This window comes from Bolinopsis microptera, chromosome 11 (genome assembly GCF_026151205.1).
Source record: "Bolinopsis microptera isolate Bmic1 chromosome 11, MBARI_Bmic_1.0, whole genome shotgun sequence".
NCBI classification, from domain to species: domain Eukaryota; kingdom Metazoa; phylum Ctenophora; class Tentaculata; order Lobata; family Bolinopsidae; genus Bolinopsis; species Bolinopsis microptera.
The window spans coordinates 20,033,469-20,055,129 of NC_087082.1; the positions used below are offsets into that span (position 1 = coordinate 20,033,469).

Sequence of the window (21,661 nt, forward strand, 5' to 3'; positions counted from 1 at the left end):
GCAAGATTTCAATTTCATACCACAAGAAATGACCGAATTATAGCCTATCACTCATATAATAGTCATATAACAATGCTGCACTTCGCCGTTTTTTTTTCAAAACGGCGGCGGCGTGGTTAAAATCGTCGGCTCCGGCAGCGTAATCGGAGTGAGGTCACGTTCATTCAAAAAATTATTGCCAAAATTACGAAACTGCGCAATTACTCGCTGCTAGTATCAGATACTGCAAATTTTAGTGACAAACACTGCAGTATGCTGCATTGTTTCATAGACTCTATGAACGCCCTTGTCTCCGTGATATACCGCCCACCAGATGCTCCTCCCGGATCCTTCAAAGCAGTCCTGGACCAGGTGCAGGAGAAACTAAATAACTTGACATCGAACGATAGATCACCTGACATCTACATTATGGGGGATTTCAACCTCCCAAATATAGATTGGGACTCTTGCCAAGCTTTACCTGGTCAACCGCTTTGTGACCAGCAAGCTTGTTCCGAACTAATTGATTTCATGGAGAGAAATTTCTTGACACAAATGATCTGTAAGCCCACGAGAAATAACAACACCATCGATCTCGTCCTCACAAATAAACCACAGGACACAGTTGAGACAAATATCTCCGAATGCCAACTATCTGACCACAGGCTAGTCGAGCTCGTTCTCGGACATAACCCGCTCTGCCCAAAAGAACATACTCCTATATCTTTCGACAGAAACTCTTTTCGGGCGACTGATTTTCATAGAGCAGATTTTGAAGCAATGAACTATCGTTTAGAAGCTGTTAACTGGATCTCTTTGAGAGAACTCTGTTATGAAGATGAAGATGGAAGTACCTTTCTGGAGCTGATACGCCTAACTGTCCTCCAGATAACCCTCCTAAACTCGCCTTCTAAAGACCCTACTGGATCTGGCCCTTCCCGCCCCCGTAGAAGTCGCCAAGTCCGTGAAAAATACACAATGAAGAGGAAAAGAAGAAAACTCAATGCCCAAATAAGTGCACTTACTCAAAACAACCCAACTTCGAGAAAAATCGAAAAGCTGAAAACCGAATTGAATCTTCTGACCTTCGAAATAAGTGAACTTGTGATCAAGCAACTTAACGAAAAAGAAGTTAAAGCTGTAAGTACAATAAAGACGAACCCAAGATTCTTTTATTCTTACGCTAAACGATTTGCAAAGGTAAAATCATCCGTCGCCCCAATTAGAGATAAAAACGGAACTCTGAAAATGGACCCAGCGGAAAAAGCAGAAATTCTCCAGACTCAATATGTCACAGTCTTCAGCAACCCAAATTCTGCAAATGTTGAAGAATGCCTCGCCGGATTAGATCCTCATCCAAAAGAAGATCTCAACACATTCACCTTCACAGCAGACGACATATCAGATGCCATAAAGGAACTGGACCCGTATGCCTCCACCCCTGATGGTGACATCCCGGCCAAGATCCTAACTAAATGTCGAAGGACAATCGCTGAACCAATTTATCTACTCTGGAAACGCTCATTTGATAACGGAGTCATACCATCTGGCATGAAGACACAGTACATCACGCCTGTGTTCAAGAAAGGAGACCGAACATCTGCCGCTAACTATCGCCCTGTCTCGATAACCTCTCACATTATTAAGATATTTGAGAGAGTGGTCAGAAATCATCTTGTGGAGCATATGGAGTCAAACAGCTTTCTCTCCCCCCATCAGCATGGATTCCGCAAGAAAAGAAGCTGCTTAACTCAACTAATAGACCACGTAGATAACATCCTGAAAACTCTCAACGACGGCAACGAGGTTGATGTTATATACCTTGATTATGCCAAAGCGTTCGATAAGGTAGATCATCAAATATTACTTGCAAAGGCAAAACGCTATGGAATAAAAGGAAAGACTCTGCAATGGCTGACTGAATTCCTGAAGGATCGCCTGCAAACTGTGGTCGTGGAAGGAACAAAATCATCCTTTCAGCTAGTAATCAGTGGGGTACCCCAAGGAACAGTATTGGGACCCATTCTTTTCATTCTATACATTGACGACCAACTTGATACATTGGTTACCGCTCTGGGAAAGGTGTTTGCTGACGACACCAAGCTCATTGGAAAAATCATGGACTTAGCTACCAAAAGCCTACTTCAAGACGACCTCCTAAATGTAATCGCTTGGGCCCTGAAGAACAACATGCAACTAAATGAGGCCAAATTCGAAATATTGAATTACAGCTTGAACAATTCATTACTGTTAAGAGAATTGCCCTTCACCAGTCAATATTCCTGTTACAATTTAACAAATGGAAGAACTATTGACCCAGCCAAAACTGTGAGGGACCTAGGGGTTCTCCTGTCAAATGACTGCTCCTGGTCTTCTCACATACAGCAGATGGCTAAAACAGCAAGGACGATGACGTCATGGGTCCTTAGCGTATTCAGAGATAGGTCACGCTTCCTCATGCTCACACTCTACAAAACCATGGTGAGAAGCAAACTCGAATACTGCTGCCCGGTGTGGAACCCTGACAAGATCAGCGATATAGAAGCTATTGAAAGCATCCAACGACACTACACTCGTCGAATCAGTGGCTGCCAGAACCTTGATTACTGGGAACGCCTGCAGAACCTGAATCTTCTCTCATTACAGAGACGCAGAGAACGATACATCATAATCCATACATGGAAGATGATGAATGGATTAGCTCCGAACGACATCAACATGCAGTTCAAGGAAAGCTCCCGACACGGTGTAAAGGCCACTGTGCCTGCATTTAACAAAAAGGCACAATGCTCAATCTCGACCCATTATGAAAACTCTTTTGGAGTAAAAGCAGCCAAACTATGGAACCTGCTCACCAAGGAAGTTAACACAATCCAAGTCTTGGAAACTTTCAAATCCTCCCTTGCTAAATTCCTGAAAGGCTTCCCGGACACCCCGCCCACAAAAGGGTATACCGCCATCACAAATAATTCTCTTCTGGAATGGACTCTACAAAAAGATCTAAGCCAGGAGTGATTGGAGGACGTACTTGATACTGTTGTCCAGAAGCGATCCCTGCCGAACCTACCTAAAGTAACCTAAAGTAAGTATATGGCGTATAAACGCGGTGGCGTGGCCGAAAAATCATCGGCGGCGGCGGTGTTCGGCGGTGGCGTGCAGCACTGTCATATAAACTCTTACTTACTTGTACTTGAAAAGTATTGTTCGTGCCTTGTTCCTAAGCCGGCTATCAACAAGCTATGAACTTGAAGCACATGTGCGACCATGGTAACCATGATTCAGGAGAGTGAAAAGTGGAAAATAACAACCTCTAGAAGTCTAGAGATATCTCTAGTTACCATGCAGTACCACACAGTAACTCTTTTTCCGGCGTATTAGACCTCTCCAAATCTCCAATGTATCCTGTTTGTTGCTTGTTGTTCTGCATCTTCCATCGTGGTGTTATCGACACCTGTGAAGATCAAATTTGTTAACGACCAAAAAATGTCCACCTGGTAAGCTAATTTCAGCTCGCAAATGGGTTGCTTTATAGCAGAGTTGTAAAAAAAGGATAGGAATAGGTATATACTTATATAGCATTCTTAGATTTTTGATTTAGGCTTTAGATTTCTTATACCTTATTCGGGAATATTATAGCGGGTTAATTTATGACTGGGAAAATTAATGACCGGGAAAAATATGGCGGACTTTCCCAAAACCCGCCAAATTATCCCAGTTATGAATTTACCTGTGGCCGACCTTTCAAGTTTTTTTTTCAGAGGTCAACAAATTTTCAACCGAAATTTCTGTTTTTTGTTATTTGTTAAACTTAAAGAAGTTATTTCAATTTACAGTTATTGATATTACTCAGAAATAGAAAAAAAGACACGTCTATTTAAAGGAAAATAAATCTAAGCAATAATAAGTCAAATCTTCATTAAAGCGTATTCTCATTCTCATTATCGCTAATGTCCCCTCCATTATCATTATTGATATCCCCCTGCTGCTGACCGTCAAATTCGAAGTCGTTTTGTTGTCTTCACAAGACTTTCATTTTGTCCGCTAGTGAGGCTACTGCTCTGAAGGTCAGCCGGAGCTAGATTTTTTGCACACCGCTTGGTATTGCGGAATGTCTTGGTTTTGCATCTTCAACTGCTCCAGTAATCAATCTATCGTGGACCATGAAATAGTGGCACAGTTTACTCACTTCTAGCGGGATGTGACCACAAGTTAATTTAACGAAAAACTCCCTCTTTCTTTAGTCTACACACTGCACACGAGAAGCGATCAATCTTTAGCGACTCAGCTGATGTCTCTCGCTCCAAGTCCATTCATGGGCAAGAGAAATGATAATCACGGTTTATTGTTTATCCTGAAATCTGATTTCTATAACCAAATTGTGATTTTTATAACGAAATTATGGTAGCAACAGCCAATAAAGTTACAGCCCTCCATATCCACTGCTTCAAAAGTCTTCTCTAGCACATATGAGACTTCAGGTAAAATATAATTATAATATTAATAATCACCACCCCCTTGGAACCCCATAATCTGACTCGGCGGGTTTTATTATGACTGGTAAAATTTTTGACCGGTAAATGTATGGCGGAATTTTCCAAAACCCACCACTTTATCCCAGTCATAATATTCCCGAGTAAGGTAATTAACGTCGGTGAGGTAAAATAAACGTTAGAATAATGCCGTAATTTCGTCAAAGTTTACCTGCGCCCGTGCGCCGTTGCGCAGCAACATCAAAACATTGCCAGTGCGCGAGCAACACAGATTTGCAACGTGCGTTGTTATGTTTTATGATATTTATATACTTCATGACTAGCTCAAATTTACGCTCACGCTATAACTATTCATAACCTTTTTTGTGATTGATATTTTTGATGCGGTAAAAGGTGTCGATGCGATTAGGGAATTCGAATACTTATAACGTTGTTGTCAATTTCAAATAAAATCCATACTTTCTGCAGTACAGAGCTTAAAGATAAATGGTGAAGAGATTAGAGAAATTGAAACATAAAAAATGATTTTGAAAATTTCCTCGGACAAAGCTTTCGACTAGCGGGTTTTTAGTATACTATACACAACTGTTTCAGATCTTGAAAGATATTCTTGGGTTGATTTCTCAAGCTGGTCAGATTGTTCAGCCGACTGTGGAGGAGGCACTAGATCCAGATATAGGACGTGTGAAAATAAGGATACAAATATTGTTATGTTTACCCCATTGGGTAGGTCATATTGTGGGAATAGTACCGAGTACCATGAGAGCTGCAACGCAAAGAAATGCCCTAGTGAGTGTAACAAAACAATTCGCGACATGATTCTAATTTAGGAATAAATTTTACCAACATTGCTTTTGCAACTATATATATATGACCAAATATTTTGGAAATTTAAAGGTTAGATGCAGCTGCTAGTGTTAATGAAGTACAGCACAAATTTTCAAAACTTTTATATACCGCCAAATTTTTTGTACCGTTATACCATCGCTTAATCCCCAGAAATGTGCGACTGCGTACATGAGTACATGGGAAGAGTTCTATCCCAAGTACGATGGGATATATAAATGTTAAATAAACTGATCAGACTGAAAAAGTCTTAATATATAACGTATTTAAATTGAACTCACTGTATTTAATAAATATAATCGTCTAAAGCATTGCTTACTATTCCAGATGAAGTTCAGTTTGCTCTTTACGGGACGGATGGTAAACCGAGCAACGGAAGTGCTGGAGTAGTTTTGGTTAAAGTGCTTAACCGGGTTTGGCTACTAATGTTTTATATTGTATTATTGTAACTGTCTTTGTGAAAGTAACTAGTATAAAGGCCACGTGAACGAATATTTAATATTTTATTATTAAATATTCTATTCAAGGAATAAAAATGTGTATCCGAAAATATTGAAAGAGATTGCAAAATGTTTATAAATATTTATAAAATTGTCAATAAAAACATTGTTATTGATATTCAGCACGAACTGCATTTTCACAACATTCTTTCATGTGGTTGTCGAACAAAAATATATTTGGTTGTCGAACAAAAATATATTTGATACATATCTAAAATGTGATAATATTTTTCATCAGTTTTTGTTTTCAGACAGCAACCGTCTCTTTGTCGAACTTCTCAGACTACAAAGCAAATGTCATATGCAAGAAGCTTGGTTACAGTAATGCCGAGGATTGGTTTGCCTTAGATAACGTGTACTTTTGGGGAGCGATAGAAACCTGGTAAGGAACGCTTTATTTATCTATTTATAACTGTTTTAGTGCTTAATGACAACTTTTGTTAAACCATGTTAAACCATGTTAAACCATGTGCTTCTGTGAAAGCGGGGAAGATTATGACTTAATTTTTATTAGAATTGATTATTTAATCAATGAATAGAGACTTTGTATTAAATTAACGAGCAAATTTCGATTTTGCAGCTTTGATAAAATGTGTATGATTTTTATTTCATATTACGGTTTATTGATCACATGCAAAACTTTTCACTTTGCTCAATCCCGCTTCTCAAGATGCACCAAAATACGGCCTCTTTTACTCCTAAGCAATTAATTTCAATATCAACTTCATCTGGACTGCTCCAACAAAAAAATCGATTTTAAAAGTTTTAACATGTGCCGAATTATAATTGTGCAAGTCCACACAAAATTAAATTCCAAACACAGGATCACTGTATTAGACGATGCACCAGAACGATACCAAGAAATCCTGAAACATGGCGATAACAAAGAAAATACAGCTATGAGATATCTACTAGATCATGCTAGAGTGATGACAAATTTTTCTTGTGATAAAACTAAAAGTGACTTTGATTTCGATAGCTGTTCTTATTCCTTGGAGAGGAGACATTTCCGTACGGGTAATAAATATAATAACTATACACTGGGACTTCTTTGCGATATACAGCCTGGTAAGTCCTCAATAAGTCAATATGTCATATTTAAGTATTTATCTTAGCATATTTCTTTTCATTTGCATTTGTTGTGTCTAACAATTAACAATATAGACTATTAAAGAATATATAAAAATGGACATTTGGCATGGCACTTCTTTTCAGTTTATTCTTATTTTCACCATTAACGGCTGAAAAGAATTTACGCTGCACAGTGCAAACCAGTTTTGAAGCAACATTGATATTGTTATTTCTTTAAAAAATTATTTCAGGAGTGTGTACCGTTACCGAAACTAACAGATTTTTCAAAAATGTTTGTCAACAAGACGAAAATTTTGAAATTATCAAATGCATCGATTCCTCAACATATTACGTATTACTTCCACATTACTATTTCGGAACAAAAAGCCGCGGCCGTAAAGTAACAAAGCTCTGTTCTGACGATCCTCGCGTTTATCAAGGTTGTATAGCTGATGAAGGGCAAAACATAATATCACTGGTATTACAATCAGGAGACAATTCGAAATCTTTTTGCAGCAGTAATTTTACAGAAGAGATTGGGGTAGCAACACCTAAAGTTTTCACCCTAACTATAGAATATGAACCACCTAATATGGATTTTAATATGACTAATTCTACAACATGTAATGGATTATGTGAAGTTCATGGTTGTCATGATGAAGCGTTGTGTAATGGTTATCGTTATGGTATATTTTGTGAGAGTATCACAAGTAATATGTCATATGTGAGCGCTCAACAAATATGCGATACCAGAGTTGATTGCGAAAGTGGTGAGGATGAAATTGGTTGTAACGAGTACAATCATCATATGATAGATCTCTATACTGGTAGGAATGGTTTATTTAACATAAACCCTCGAGTTATTGCACCCATCAATTATTTGGATTACAAAGATAACCTTGCCCAGAAAAAACTGTATGAAGATGTCAAAAAGAGCAAACAATGCATTTCAACATGGAATCCAATATTGAATCCAGTAACAATATCGTTTCCATACCGGAGGCTATCTAATTTTACAAGATGTTCTGCGCTAATTATTTATAAAGCGTTCTATATTGATTTATCAACAAACATAATGAAGCAAATTGACGGTAAGTCGCAAGTGCCATACTGCAAATTCTACATGGACCAAACCAATTGTACGGACCCAATGAGAGGAGTAGTGTCGTGTAAGATTGACGGATACCCATCTACGGTGTCTAAATTTGCCACCTGCGTTCAAAACCCAGGTTTGTGCGATGATGGGTTCGACAGCATATGCTTGACAACCAGTCGCTCTTGTAATGTCCATAAGCATCGATTTTGCAATGGAATTTCAGACTGTTCCGATAAAAGTGATGAAACATCCAAGATCTGTGACAGAATGACTTTGTCTACATGTTCCCGCCGATATCGTCACGACTCAAAACTTCCCATACCCATCGCTTGGCTGATGGACGGAAGTAAAGACTGTCTAAAGGGAGAAGACGAAACAGAAATCTGGCCAACATGTGGAATCGGCAGATTGTCTCGTTATGTGCCTGACAGCAGTAAATGTGAAGATGTTTACATTTGCAGCCCTAGATCGTACCATTACGTAATGTTCCAAGATCTGTGTAACGGTTATGACATTTGTGATCATGCAAGAGTTTGCAGTCAGACTAGATCATCCGAACATGTTTTCACAAACCCCATCGCCATTGGAACAAGAAATCCATTGGAATTTCTTATACATTGTGTTGCCGGAGTGAGTACAAGTTTAGGTCACTATATATCACAATGCGTCAAAGACGATTTCTTGCCAGTCTCAACTTTTGGACTCGACGGTATACCAAAGATAGTTTTACCAAAGACCATGGTAGACTGCACAAACGTATATGGAAGAGTGTACGTTTATCTTAGTTGCTTGAAAAAATGCAAAGAGCAGCCTGTTTGTCCATTGCGACCATTTTACTATGACTCATGTAAGATTGATAATCAATACGAGGACAGGATTTTTACAATGTCAATAGAGAATAAGAATCGCCTGACCTTTTTAAATAAAAATAAGAAAAGTGGACGGTATCAAAATAACATATTTCTCTGCAACAACGATAGATGTGTCGATTATGACAAAGTTTGCAATTTGGTAGACGATTGTGGCGATAGCTCAGATGAAGATACATGTATTAACAACTTTTTATGCATATCTTCAAAACGCTTCATTGGACGGAGCCAGAAATGTGACGGGAAAGTAGATTGTGCTGACTACACCGATGAGTGCAATGAGGACTGTAGAACAACAATTATTTCAAAACTCTCTCTAAAGGTTTTCAGTTGGGTCGTTGGTTGTGCAGCAGTTATCCTAAACTCTGTCAAACTTTTTAAGAATTTTAGACACCTGGCAACCAGACAATTTACGTCTGCATTGAACAATAAAGCTCTAACAACTGTCATCCATGTTGGGGATCTAATAACGGGACTGTACCTGTTAACTATTGCTATTTTAGACTCAGTCATCTTTGCGGAATCATACTGTAAAGAAAGATATAATTGGTTATCCAGTGATGGGTGTGCTTTCTTGGGAGTGTTCAGTACATTCGGTGGTCAAATATCCCTCTTTTCAATGACAGTTCTCAGCATATTTAGGGCTATCGGTATCATCAAAGTCCAAAAATTGACATCCAAACATGCAGCTGCAAAAATTGTCATCATCATCGCAATAATTTCAATTGCATCATTTTGTCTAGCCTATATCCCCTTAATGGTCCGATATGAGGACATCTTTGTCAATGGCATGACATATAATCCAAACATTACAATATTTCCAGCATTTGTGACCAAAGACATGCACATTAACAAAATAAGCAAGTATTATGGAAGACTCGTTGACTCTGCAGTGTACACTTGGGCAAAAATCGATAGTTTGATAAGCCCAATGTTTTCAAACCAATATGGAGGCATAGGGAGACGCAAAGTTCACTTTTATGGCAATGATGGCGTTTGTCTGTTCAAATACTTTGTATCAGGAGAAGACCCACAAAAAGTTTATGTATGGTCAAATCTAATCCTGAATTTTGTGTGTTTCACCATCATATTTATCTGCTACAGTAAGGTTTTGCTCTTTACAAAGAGCTCAAAACGACGAAATAGAATGTGCAATAACGAAGCCCAAAATAGACACTCAAGAGATAAAGAGGAATCCCATCTTCAAATAGCCCTCATAATTGCGACAGATTTCTTTTGTTGGGTCCCTTTTATATCGGTGTGTATGTTGCATTCTTTTGAATTAATGGATGCTACAGCCTTGTATCCAATATCTTCGATCGTGATTCTACCAATAAATTCTGTTATAAATCCCATTCTATATCATGATTACATAATCGTGACAATCAATTTGATGGTAAATAAAATTAGATATTGGGTTTCTCTATTTTACATGTCTTATATAAGACGATGTTTACTATCGATAAACAAATTCGCTAGAAGTAGAACTAGAAGAAAGAAAAGAGATGTGGAAAGAAACGTCGCCATGACTCCGCAATCCGCTTTCAATGCAAATGATCTGTCAGGACAAGATGAAGAAATCAGAACTTGTAATAATAACAAAACTGTCAACAAGGAAGATTCTACTTTTTTGCACAAAAATGATGATACTATGGACTTGGATTCTGCTTCAAAATCAGATATCACAAAAAAGAATTCCGCCACATTAAATAAAACAGAAACTGAATATTCTGAAATTATCCTAAGAGGAAAAGTTTTCGCGAGCAAATTCAGTATTACGCAAACGATATTGACAACCATTCCTGAAGAATGCGAAACATCTAAAAACGAGGATTTTAATTTTAAAAATAGGAAAAAGATAAAAGAAAAGGCTCGATTTTTGTTTAACTGAAATTTTTGTTTAACTGAAAGAGAATGGTATTATTGCCGTGGAATATACTTGATCGTTAAAGGATTGAACAGATATGATTATGAAGAGACAATTACTATTTTAGAGAACCGTGAACTTCATACTCACCAGACGCTGGGTATCGGGTGTAGAACTGTCCCTTTATATTTTAGCTTTGAACTCAAAAAATAATTATTTCCCATTTCATCTGTCACCGAAGATTAACAAAACATTTGTTCGAGGGAACCTGTCGTTTTACTTTGTATTCCGCTCTCGGCTAGTCAATTGTCGTAAAAATCTCAATGCTTAATTAATCATCCAACATCATTCCACATGGCATGTTGGAGGGCATCACCTTTGGCGAACATAAACACTGTATCAAGTGTATTATTATACCTATACTAGGAGAGCGTCCACATTTTACGTCAACAAAGGTTCGGCAATTTTTGTACCATCCCCCTCCTTGATCGTCAGCAACTGTCAGCATTAAGCGACCCCCCCCCTATCCCCAACTTAGCTGTCAGCATTAAGCGACCCCCCCCCCCTATCCCCAACTTAGCTGTCAGCATTAAGCGACCCCCCCCCCCCCCCCCCCTATCCCCAACTTAGCTGTTAGCATTAAGCGACCCCCCCCCCCTATCCCCAACTTAGCTGTCAGCATTAAGCGACCCCCCCCCCTATCCCCAACTTAGCTGTCAGCATTAAGCGACCCCCCCCCCTATCCCCAACTTAGCTGTCAGCATTAAGCGACCCCCCCCCCCCCTACCCCAAATTAGCTGTCAGCATTAAGCGACCCCTCTCCCTCCCCCACTGCGTTTAACAATTACTAGAAGGTCTGGAGTGATAAACTGACTGTAAACAAACGTCTAATAGAGTAATAGTATAATACTCCACAATTCTTTAGTCGTATCAGTTAATCAGTTCTTATGTAAGTATGTACAACTCATCCTGCTGGGCAGTCCTCAAAATATTCATCGAGAAATTAAATTTTGTTCACCACAGACATCTAGTCGTTTCAAATATAAAGTACCCAGGAGTCATCTCCAACAAAAACTTGTAAAAACGCTACAATGTTGAACTATTGTCAAAAAAAGTGGACCGTATTCCAGACTCCAGTGGCGTAACGTTGCCTGTTGGCGCCACTGCCGTTTTCGGTGGAGAATGTTAGGGCATATTTAGCGGGGTCCTGTTGATGGACCAGCGTTTTCCTCCCTCATTTTTTACATCAATTCTACACTAACCTTATCAATAAAATACAAGTAAAATGAGAAGCAGTTGCAGGTTCATAACCAACCAAGAAGTGAGCGGAGTTGGACTCGTCGACGTTTGTGAACTTTATTATCTTACTATATATAAAGCGAGACGATATATATATATATATATTTATCTGTGCCATTTTACTGACACCACGGCATCAACTTTAACGCGAATTTCTGCAAAAACCGTCAAAGATATACAACTGAATCTTTTTTGACTGGGTCAAATGCTTTAATGGCCTCCAAATCAGCATGAAAAAATAAAAAATTGGCCAAGAAATAGGAGTTTTAGAGCCCAAAATTTGGTACCCCAAGTGGTGTCAAAAACGCGAATTAAATAGGTACTAATTGTTTTAGTCTCTTGAGTCTTGACACCATTTTAGGGTTAGACGGGTTCCTGCTAGTCTCCGTAATTTAGCATATGACAAGAAATATTGGCAAAAACTACAATTTAGTTTTGACATTTAATTATCTGTTTTTGGGAAAGATTCAACTTGGGCGTTGTTTTTAACTATCCCTTGTTTAGGACTTTTATTTAATAATTATAATAAATACCTAAGAACAGATTGAGACTGAAGACTTTTGGAATGATGAAAACACACCGTCCCGAAGTAAAACAGTTGTACTGTCTGTGGTTTGATTTCCTGTCTGCATAAACTATAGACACTAGTTTCATTAATTAAGCTACAGTTTTAGTAGAATTACAGTTTTGTGTCATATCTTTCATATAACGTGATTGAAGGGTTGAAACTGAACGGGAACCCGCTTTAGAGTAGCTAAAATAAAAACTGACTTGCACCAGGATATGGTCCACACTGTAAGCGAACACTTGAGAAGTAGTGGTGGAACTGGAGGAAGTTACTCCAGTTCAGTATTCTCCTTCAATCTACTGGACGACCTCTTCACAATATTTCACTGGATCTTCCTACCTTCTATTATTCTTCTTATCATGTACTCTGAAATGCAGGACAACGTGGAGCGATGGTGAGTTACCAGGTTACCAGGTTACCAGGTTACCAGGTTACCAGGTTACCAGGTTACCAGGTTACCAGATTATCAGGTTACCAAGTTAACAGGTTACCAGATTACCATGTTACCAGGTTACCAGGTTACCATGTTACCAGGTTACCAGATTATCAGGTTGCCAAGTTAACAGGTTACCAGATTACCATGTTACCAGGTTACCAGGTTACCATGTTACCATGTTACCAGATTATCAGGTTACCAGGTTACCATGTTACCAGGTTACCAGGTTACCGTGTTACCAGGTTACCAGATTATCAGGTTGCCAAGTTACCAGGTTACCTAGTTACCGGGGTTACCGGATTGCCAAATTATTTATACCAGGTTACCGGGGATACTAGTTTGCAGGGTTGCTTGGTTACTGGGTTACTAGGTTACAAGATTGATATGAAACTGAGTTCTCTGGTTTCTTACTGTGTTATACTATGTTACATAGTTACCAGGTTAGTTGGTCTAGTTTAATAGAATACATAGTTTATACATAAGTACGACATTAGATTTTATTTTGGGTGATCATCCATAAAGAATACCACATTAAATCACTTCGCTTTTTTGAGCAAGGGATGAACTTCAGCCACCCCTGCTCCTGACATGTGAATATTATTGGAATCTGAACCCTGATTTTACACTTTTAATGTTGCATACAACAGCTCAGTTGTTTACAGGGTGAAAGAGTTCGAAGTGAATGGTAAAAGGGTCCCAAATGACGTGCCAGCTAAGGAGACTCTCCTGACGTTCTCCCTAGTGTCGCTGGTATTGTACGGTGTATCTGCTTACATGCTCTGGAGACGGTGCGGGGACTGAGGTTAGTAAGGAGTGCAGTTACCAGGTTACCAGGTTACCTGGTTACCAGGTTACCAAGTTCCCAAGTTACCAGGTTACCTGGTTACCTGGTTACCAGGTAACCTGGTAACCTGGTTACCATGTTACCAGGTTACCAAGTTACCAGGTTACCAAGTTACCAGGTTACCAGGTCACCTGGTTACCAGGTTACCAGGTTACCAAGTTACCAGGTTATCTGGTTACCAGGTTCCCAAGTTACCAGGTTACCAAGTTACCAGGTTACCTGGTTACCAAGTTACCAGGTTATCTGGTTACCAAGTTACCAGATTACCAGGTTCCCAGGTTACCAAGTTACCAGGTTACCTGGTTACCAAGTTACCAGGTTATCTGGTTACCTGGTTACCAAGTTACTAGGTTACCTAGTTACCATGTTACCAGGTTACCAAGTTACCAGGTTACCAGGTTACCTGGTTACCTGGTTACCAAGTTTACTTGCACACAACCATGGGTTACCAGTTTAACAACTACAAGTTAGCGAGTTACTAAGATAAATGAAGTAATCGCACACTGATACGACGTCCTGCAAATAGAAAACCAGTCTAATTGATTGAGGTTGATGCAAGAATTCCCTACAATCTACACCAAGAATCGGGAATCCTTTCCTTCGAAATTTCGAATTAATGAATACGATAAAATTTCTTACATGTGATAAAATTTCTTACATTATAACTAGAATATCTAGAATTAAAACAGAGCCCCCACTATTTACCCAGAAAGAACTACATCTCCCTAGCCGTGTGGGAAATAACAGTTATTGCTTATTTTGTTGGGTTCGGCATATTTTTCGACACCTCCGAAGTGACGGTAAGTGTTAAAAACTATACTTAATGAGATTTTAATTCTGAGTCAACAATAACATGGTAAACTATACTTAATGAGATTTTAATTTTGAGTCAACATGTTGAACTTCGATTTGAGGATATAATTATAAATGATAATTCTGAGACTTCACCCTGAATTTTTGTGAAACTTGTTTTCGAGATAACCGTTGACCATTGACCAACAAACTAGGACCATGGGACCCATGAGGGGATCCCAGACTCCAGGCCGCCAGGCGCCTACAGGTACACTCGCGTGCAGCCATGTCATTATTTGGTTACCTGGTTACCTGGTAACCAGGTATTATGCCAAATCACCTCAACATGCCCAAAACCAAGATTATGGGTGCTCTACTTGTAGCTAGTGGTCTCCTGAACTCGCATATGAAATGTCATCCAGATTGGACAAAAATTATTGAGTTATAAGGCAAAAACCATAAGCCCATATTTGGACATACGCACCAAATTCGATAGCCTTTGATCCAGAAATTAGAAATTAGAAATTAGAAATTAGAAATTATAAATTAGAAATTAGAAATTAGAAATTAGAAATTAGAAATTAGAAATTAGAAATTAGAAATTAGAAATTAGAAACTAGAAATTAAAAAAATTAGTGTGTGTTTGTGTCCTCCGAGATACTTTTAATACTTTCAACACTACTATATAACAAATAATTTGAGCATGAAATTCAGGGATCGACCGGGGACGAAATTTAGCCGCGGCCGGGGCCGGGGCCGGGACCAAGTTAAATCAGCCGGGGCCGGGATTAACCGGGATTTTGAAATGTTGCCAAGGCCGGGGCCGGGGCCGGGATTGTATTGGCTAAAATATGCCGGGGCCGGGGCCGGGATTTTGAAAATTGTTTTGCCGGGGCCGGGGCCGGGGAAAAAACACAAATCCCGGCTGTATCCGGGGCCGGGGCCGGGATCCCGGTCGATCACTGGCATGAATACGAAGTTGTTACTTTGAAACGTCGTTTATCCTAACAGTGCAGTATCATTTGTCGCAAAAATCAGAATAATCAGAAATTATTTGGAACTCCCAAAAACTGTCTATTGTCCTCCCAGAGTTGAAACCAACTTGAATCGATGTATTTTCGGACATTTATTCATTATGATATGATATGAACAAATTGAAAAAGTCACGTGATAGTCGAGTGTACAGTGATTAATCATCATCCGGACCGCAAGCTTGCATATCGAGTACTATTAGTTAGTACTATACTATAGTAATAGCTTAATAGATGCGTGAGGTGCACTCAGAATTGAATTGAAGTATATGCTTTGACTTAGTATGCTTTGACTGAGCGATTTCATACGTTTGCACCGGTTTAACTGCGACAGTGCAATGCGTGACTTAGAATATGCGGGAATATACTTTTGCATAATTTCAGCTGTGGTATAGTGAAGTCCCGGCCGTAGTCCTGGGTTACACTAGTATAACATACTACGACATAATAACTAGTTTAATATTTGCAGCGAGTAAATGAACGATTCGGTCGGTGAAGTGTGTGGCTTCTGTGATAAAAAAGGACCAGATTTACTGAAATGTAAATCAGCTTGGTATTGTAATGTTAAATGTCAGAAGAAGGACTGGGAAAGCCACAAACAGTGCTGCAGAAAGACCGGTACTGAGGCTAAAAAGGGGCCTGAAACGGTGGCCGAAGGACAAAGTTCAAGTTTTTGCCAAGATAGGGTTTGCGCATATTGTGGCAAAACAGGGATAAAGTTACGAAAATGTGAAGCCTGTGAATCAGCGAAATATTGCAGCCCTGTTTGTCAGAAACAAGATTGGGGGAATCATGAAAAGGACTGCCGTGTTGTCAAAGTTTATCCAGAGATGTTTCTTACAGATTTCCCGGATGATACTTATACAAGTTTCGATAACGTTACAGGAAAAGTGACAAAGCACCAAACATTGCACAAAGATACTGATAATCGTGTTGGAAACTTCGTCGCAACGGAAATGTTACCTGGTTACCAGGTTACCAGGTTACCAGGTTGCCAGGCAACGGAAATGGACATGATAGTCAAAATTCAAACCTCCGTAGATTTTACAATCAGGCCGAGGTTAGTGGTGTATAACGAATCAAGAGATTATTATGTAGTAATAAAGGGACATGATCGGTACTACGATAAAATAAATGACAAGGTATTATTAGAAGGACTGCCATGTGTTCGGAAGGATCCTCGACTCAGAAAACTTTACGTCAAAGCTCATCTCAATTCGGACTCATCTCTAGATATTTACCTGGACTGCACATATAATATTAAAAAGTGGTAAACTTAGCCACAGTTACCAGGTTACCTGGTTACCAGGTTACCAGGTTAGATATTTACCTGGACTGCACATATAATATTAAAAAGTGGTAAACTTAGCCACAGTTACCAGGTTACCTGGTTACCAGGCTACCAGGTTACCAGGTTACCAGGTTACCAGGTTAGATATTTACCTGGACTGCACATATAATATTAAAAAGTGGTAAACTTAGCCACAGTTACCAGGTTACCTGGTTACCAGGTTACCTGGTTACCAGGTTACCAGGTTACCTGGTTACCTGGTTACCAGGTTACCAGGTTACCTGGTTACCAGGTTACCAGATTACCTGGTTACCAGATTACCAGGTTAGATATTTACCTGGACTGCACATATAATATTAAAAAGTGGTAAACATAGCCACAGTTACCAGGTTACTAGGTTACCAGGTTACCTGGTTACCAGGTTACCAGGTTAGATATTTACCTGGACTGCACATATAATATTAAAAAGTGGTAACTGGTAACCTTAGCCACAGTTTTAGAAACTACATATATTTATGTTTGTAGTTTCATTCAGAGTTTTTGTTTCGTTCTGGATTAAATTAAATTATTATTAACATACAACGTTTTCAGTAACTCAAACACAGCCAATTATGAATTCTTTATAAAATTATCGTAACTATTTTCTTTGTACTAATAGTAATAATGTATTGACTATGGTTTATACATAGGATATGAATATCTAAGTTCTCATTTACCAAACCAATTGATTTATACCTATATCCCAATTCGCTATTCAAAATCAGTTTGAGTTCCCGAGTCGGAATTTCATTTGCCCTTGATTTTTGATACACGCGCCGAGTTGTAACCCTTTTGTAAGCCTTTGGTCGGCCGAAGTGCACGAGAGAGGTATAAAACGTGTAGACTGCATGTAGCAAATTCGTAGTCCATAATTATTAATACATTTCCATTATAATGGACTAATAGGTTCGCGATATTAATTAAAATTAAATAACTCAATCCTAGTTTTCAATTCACTGTCACCAAGATGTAACCCAACTCATGGTATTTTTGCATAAAATATTCGGAATCAATTTATTACTGGGCGGCGCTCAGATGAGCCTATAATTCCGCCGAATCTTTATGTTTATGAACATACTAGCTTGGGGTCCCCAGGTAAATTTAGAATTGCATTTCAACCTAATACTGCATGCAAAAACTGCGGCCAAATTTCAAAATTAGCCGGGTCACTGACACTGTTATCTCGAAAACAAGTTTCACAAAAAATCGGGGTGAACCCCCCTCCCCACAGGGGGACTATAATGCAAAGAAACTGCTGCTAACAGTAGCAGTTAGCAGCAGTTAGTAGCAGTTAGCAGCAGTTAGCAGCAGTTAGCAGCAGTTAGCAGCAGTTTCTTTGCACTATAGTCCCCCTGTAACTACATAATTCTAACCAAGTTATTACAACAGAGCACATAATTCTAACCAAGTTATTACAACAGGGCACATAATTCTAACCAAGTTATTGCAACAGGGCACATAAGTCTAATCAAGTTATTACAACAGGGCACATAACTCTAACCAAGTTATTACAACAGGGCACATAACTCTAACCAAGTTATTACAACAGGGCACATAATTCTAACCAAGTTATTACAACAGGGCACATAATTCTAACCAAGTTATTACAACAGGGCACATAATTCTAACCAAGTTATTACAACAGGGCACATAATTCTAACCAAGTTATTACAACAGGGCACATAATTCTAACCAAGTTATTACAACAGGGCACATAATTCTAACCAAGTTATTACAACAGGGCACATAATTCTAACCAAGTTATTACAACAGGGCACATAATTCTAACCCAGTTATTACAACAGGGCACATAATTCTAACCAAGTTATTACAACAGGGCACATAATTCTAACCAAGTTATTACAACAGGGCACATAATTCTAACCAAGTTATTACAACAGGGCACATAATTCTAACCAAGTTATTACAACAGGGCACATAATTCTAACCAAGTTATTACAACAGGGCACATAATTCTAACCAAGTTATTACAACAGGGCACATAATTCTAACCAAGTTATTACAACAGGGCACATAATTCTAACCAAGTTATTACAACAGGGCACATAATTCTAACCAAGTTATTACAACAGGGCACATAATTCTAACCAAGTTATTACTACAGGGCACATAATTCTAACCAAGTTAATACAACAGGGCACATAATTCTAACCAAGTTATTACAACAGGGCACATAATTCTAACCAAGTTATTACAACAGGGCACATAATTCTAACCAAGTTATTACAACAGGGCACATAATTCTAACCAAGTTATTACAACAGGGCAAATAATTCTAACCAAGTTATTACAACAGGGCACATAATTCTAACCAAGTTATTACAACAGGGCACAGCTGCGATGATTATCTCCTGTGGGTTGAGCATCCTGAACTTCGTATTCTTCCTTCAACATGAACGTAGAGGCTCTATTGTGCAGGTACCTTTCATAGCCTGGACCTTTTACCTCTCTTTCTGTGGGTTGAGGATCATTAACGTTGAGGATAAAACTCTATGATGTGTACTGTGTAGGTGCAGTAAAGTGTAGCAGGTGCAGTAAAGTGTAGCAGGTGCAGTGAAGTGTAGTGGGTGCAGTAAAGTGTAGTAGGTGCAGTAAAGTGTAGTGGGTGCAGTAAAGTGTAGTAGGTGCAGTAAAGTGTAGCAGGTGCAGTAAAGTGTAGTAGGTGCAGTAAGTGCGATAAAGTGTATTAGGTGCAGTAAAGTGTATTAGGTGCAGTAAATTGTATTAGGTGCAGTAAAGTGTAGTATATGCAGTAAAGTGCAGCAGGTGCAGTAAAGTGTAGTAGGTGCAGTAAAGTGTAGAAGGTGCAGTAAAGTGTAGTGGGTATATTAACTTGTATTAGATGCAGTAAAGTGTAGTAGGTGCAGTAAAGTGTAGCAGGTGCAGTTAAGTGTAGTGGGTGCAGTAAAGTGTAGTAGGTGCAGTAAGTGTAGTAGGTGCAGTAAAGTGTAGTATGTGCAGTTAAGTGTAGTAGGTGCAGTAAAGTGTAGTAGGTGCAGTTAAGTGTATTAGGTGCAGTAAAGTGTAGCAGGTGCTGAGGTGCAGTAAAGTGTAGTAGGTGCAGTAAAGTGTAGTGGGTGTATTAACTTGTATTAGGTGCAGTAAAGTGTAGTATGTGCAGTTAAGTGTAATAGGTGGAGTAAAGTGTAGTAGATGCAGTAAAGTGTAGTGGATGCAGTAAAGTGTAGTAGGTGCAGTAAAGTGTAGTATGTGCAGTTAAGTGTAGTAAAGTGTAGTAGATGCAGTAAAGTGTAGTGGATGCAGTAAAGTGTAGTAGGTGCAGTAAAGTGTAGTATGTGCAGTTAAGTGTAGTAAAGTGTAGTAGATGCAGTAAAGTGTAGTAGATGCAGTAAAGTGTAGTAGATGCAGTAAAGTGTAGTAGATGCAGTTAAGTGTAATAGGTGCAGTAAAGTGTAGTGGGTGCAGTAAAGTGTAGTAGGTGCAGTAAAGTGTAGCAGGTGCAGTAAAGTGTAGTAGGTGCAGTAAGTGCGATAAAGTGTATTAGGTGCAGTAAAGTGTATTAGGTGCAGTAAATTGTATTAGGTGCAGTAAAGTGTAGTATATGCAGTAAAGTGCAGCAGGTGCAGTAAAGTGTAGTAGGTGCAGTAAAGTGTAGAAGGTGCAGTAAAGTGTAGTGGGTATATTAACTTGTATTAGATGCAGTAAAGTGTAGTAGGTGCAGTAAAGTGTAGCAGGTGCAGTTAAGTGTAGTGGGTGCAGTAAAGTGTAGTAGGTGCAGTAAGTGTAGTAGGTGCAGTAAAGTGTAGTATGTGCAGTTAAGTGTAGTAGGTGCAGTAAAGTGTAGTAGGTGCAGTTAAGTGTATTAGGTGCAGTAAAGTGTAGCAGGTGCTGAGGTGCAGTAAAGTGTAGTAGGTGCAGTAAAGTGTAGTGGGTGTATTAACTTGTATTAGGTGCAGTAAAGTGTAGTATGTGCAGTTAAGTGTAATAGGTGGAGTAAAGTGTAGTAGATGCAGTAAAGTGTAGTGGATGCAGTAAAGTGTAGTAGGTGCAGTAAAGTGTAGTATGTGCAGTTAAGTGTAGTAAAGTGTAGTAGATGCAGTAAAGTGTAGTGGATGCAGTAAAGTGTAGTAGGTGCAGTAAAGTGTAGTATGTGCAGTTAAGTGTAGTAAAGTGTAGTAGATGCAGTAAAGTGTAGTAGATGCAGTAAAGTGTAGTAGATGCAGTAAAGTGTAGTAGATGCAGTAAAGTGTAGTAGATGCAGTAAAGTGTAGTAGATGCAGTAAAGTGTAGTAGATGCAGTAAAGTGTAGTAGATGCAGTAAAGTGTAGTAGATGCAGTAAAGTGTAGTAGATGCAGTAAAGTGTAGTAGATGCAGTAAAGTGTAGTAGATGCAGTTAAGTGTAATAGGTGCAGTAAAGTGTAGTAGATGCAGTAAAGTGTAGTAGATGCAGTAAAGTGTAGTAGATGCAGTTAAGTGTAATAGGTGCAGTAAAGTGTAGTAGATGCAGTTAAGTGTAATAGGTGCATTACAGCAGTGGAGAAACATATGACTCGTAGTTTGACTCGTAGTTTGACTTATATAAATGTAGTTAGTTATAATTATATTAAAGACCTAGTATTTTAATTTGGCTATTTTATTATTCTGCTGAATGCAGGACATT

At 38.9% G+C, this 21,661-nt stretch overlaps 1 protein-coding gene across 1 annotated transcript in view; it reads right to left on the reverse strand.

Moving 5' to 3' along the window:
- LOC134822809 (chitooligosaccharidolytic beta-N-acetylglucosaminidase-like) overlaps positions 1 to 21,661 on the reverse strand; it is a gene marked incomplete in the record, with an annotated part of 941,725 nt that overhangs the window by 381,662 nt on the left and 538,402 nt on the right.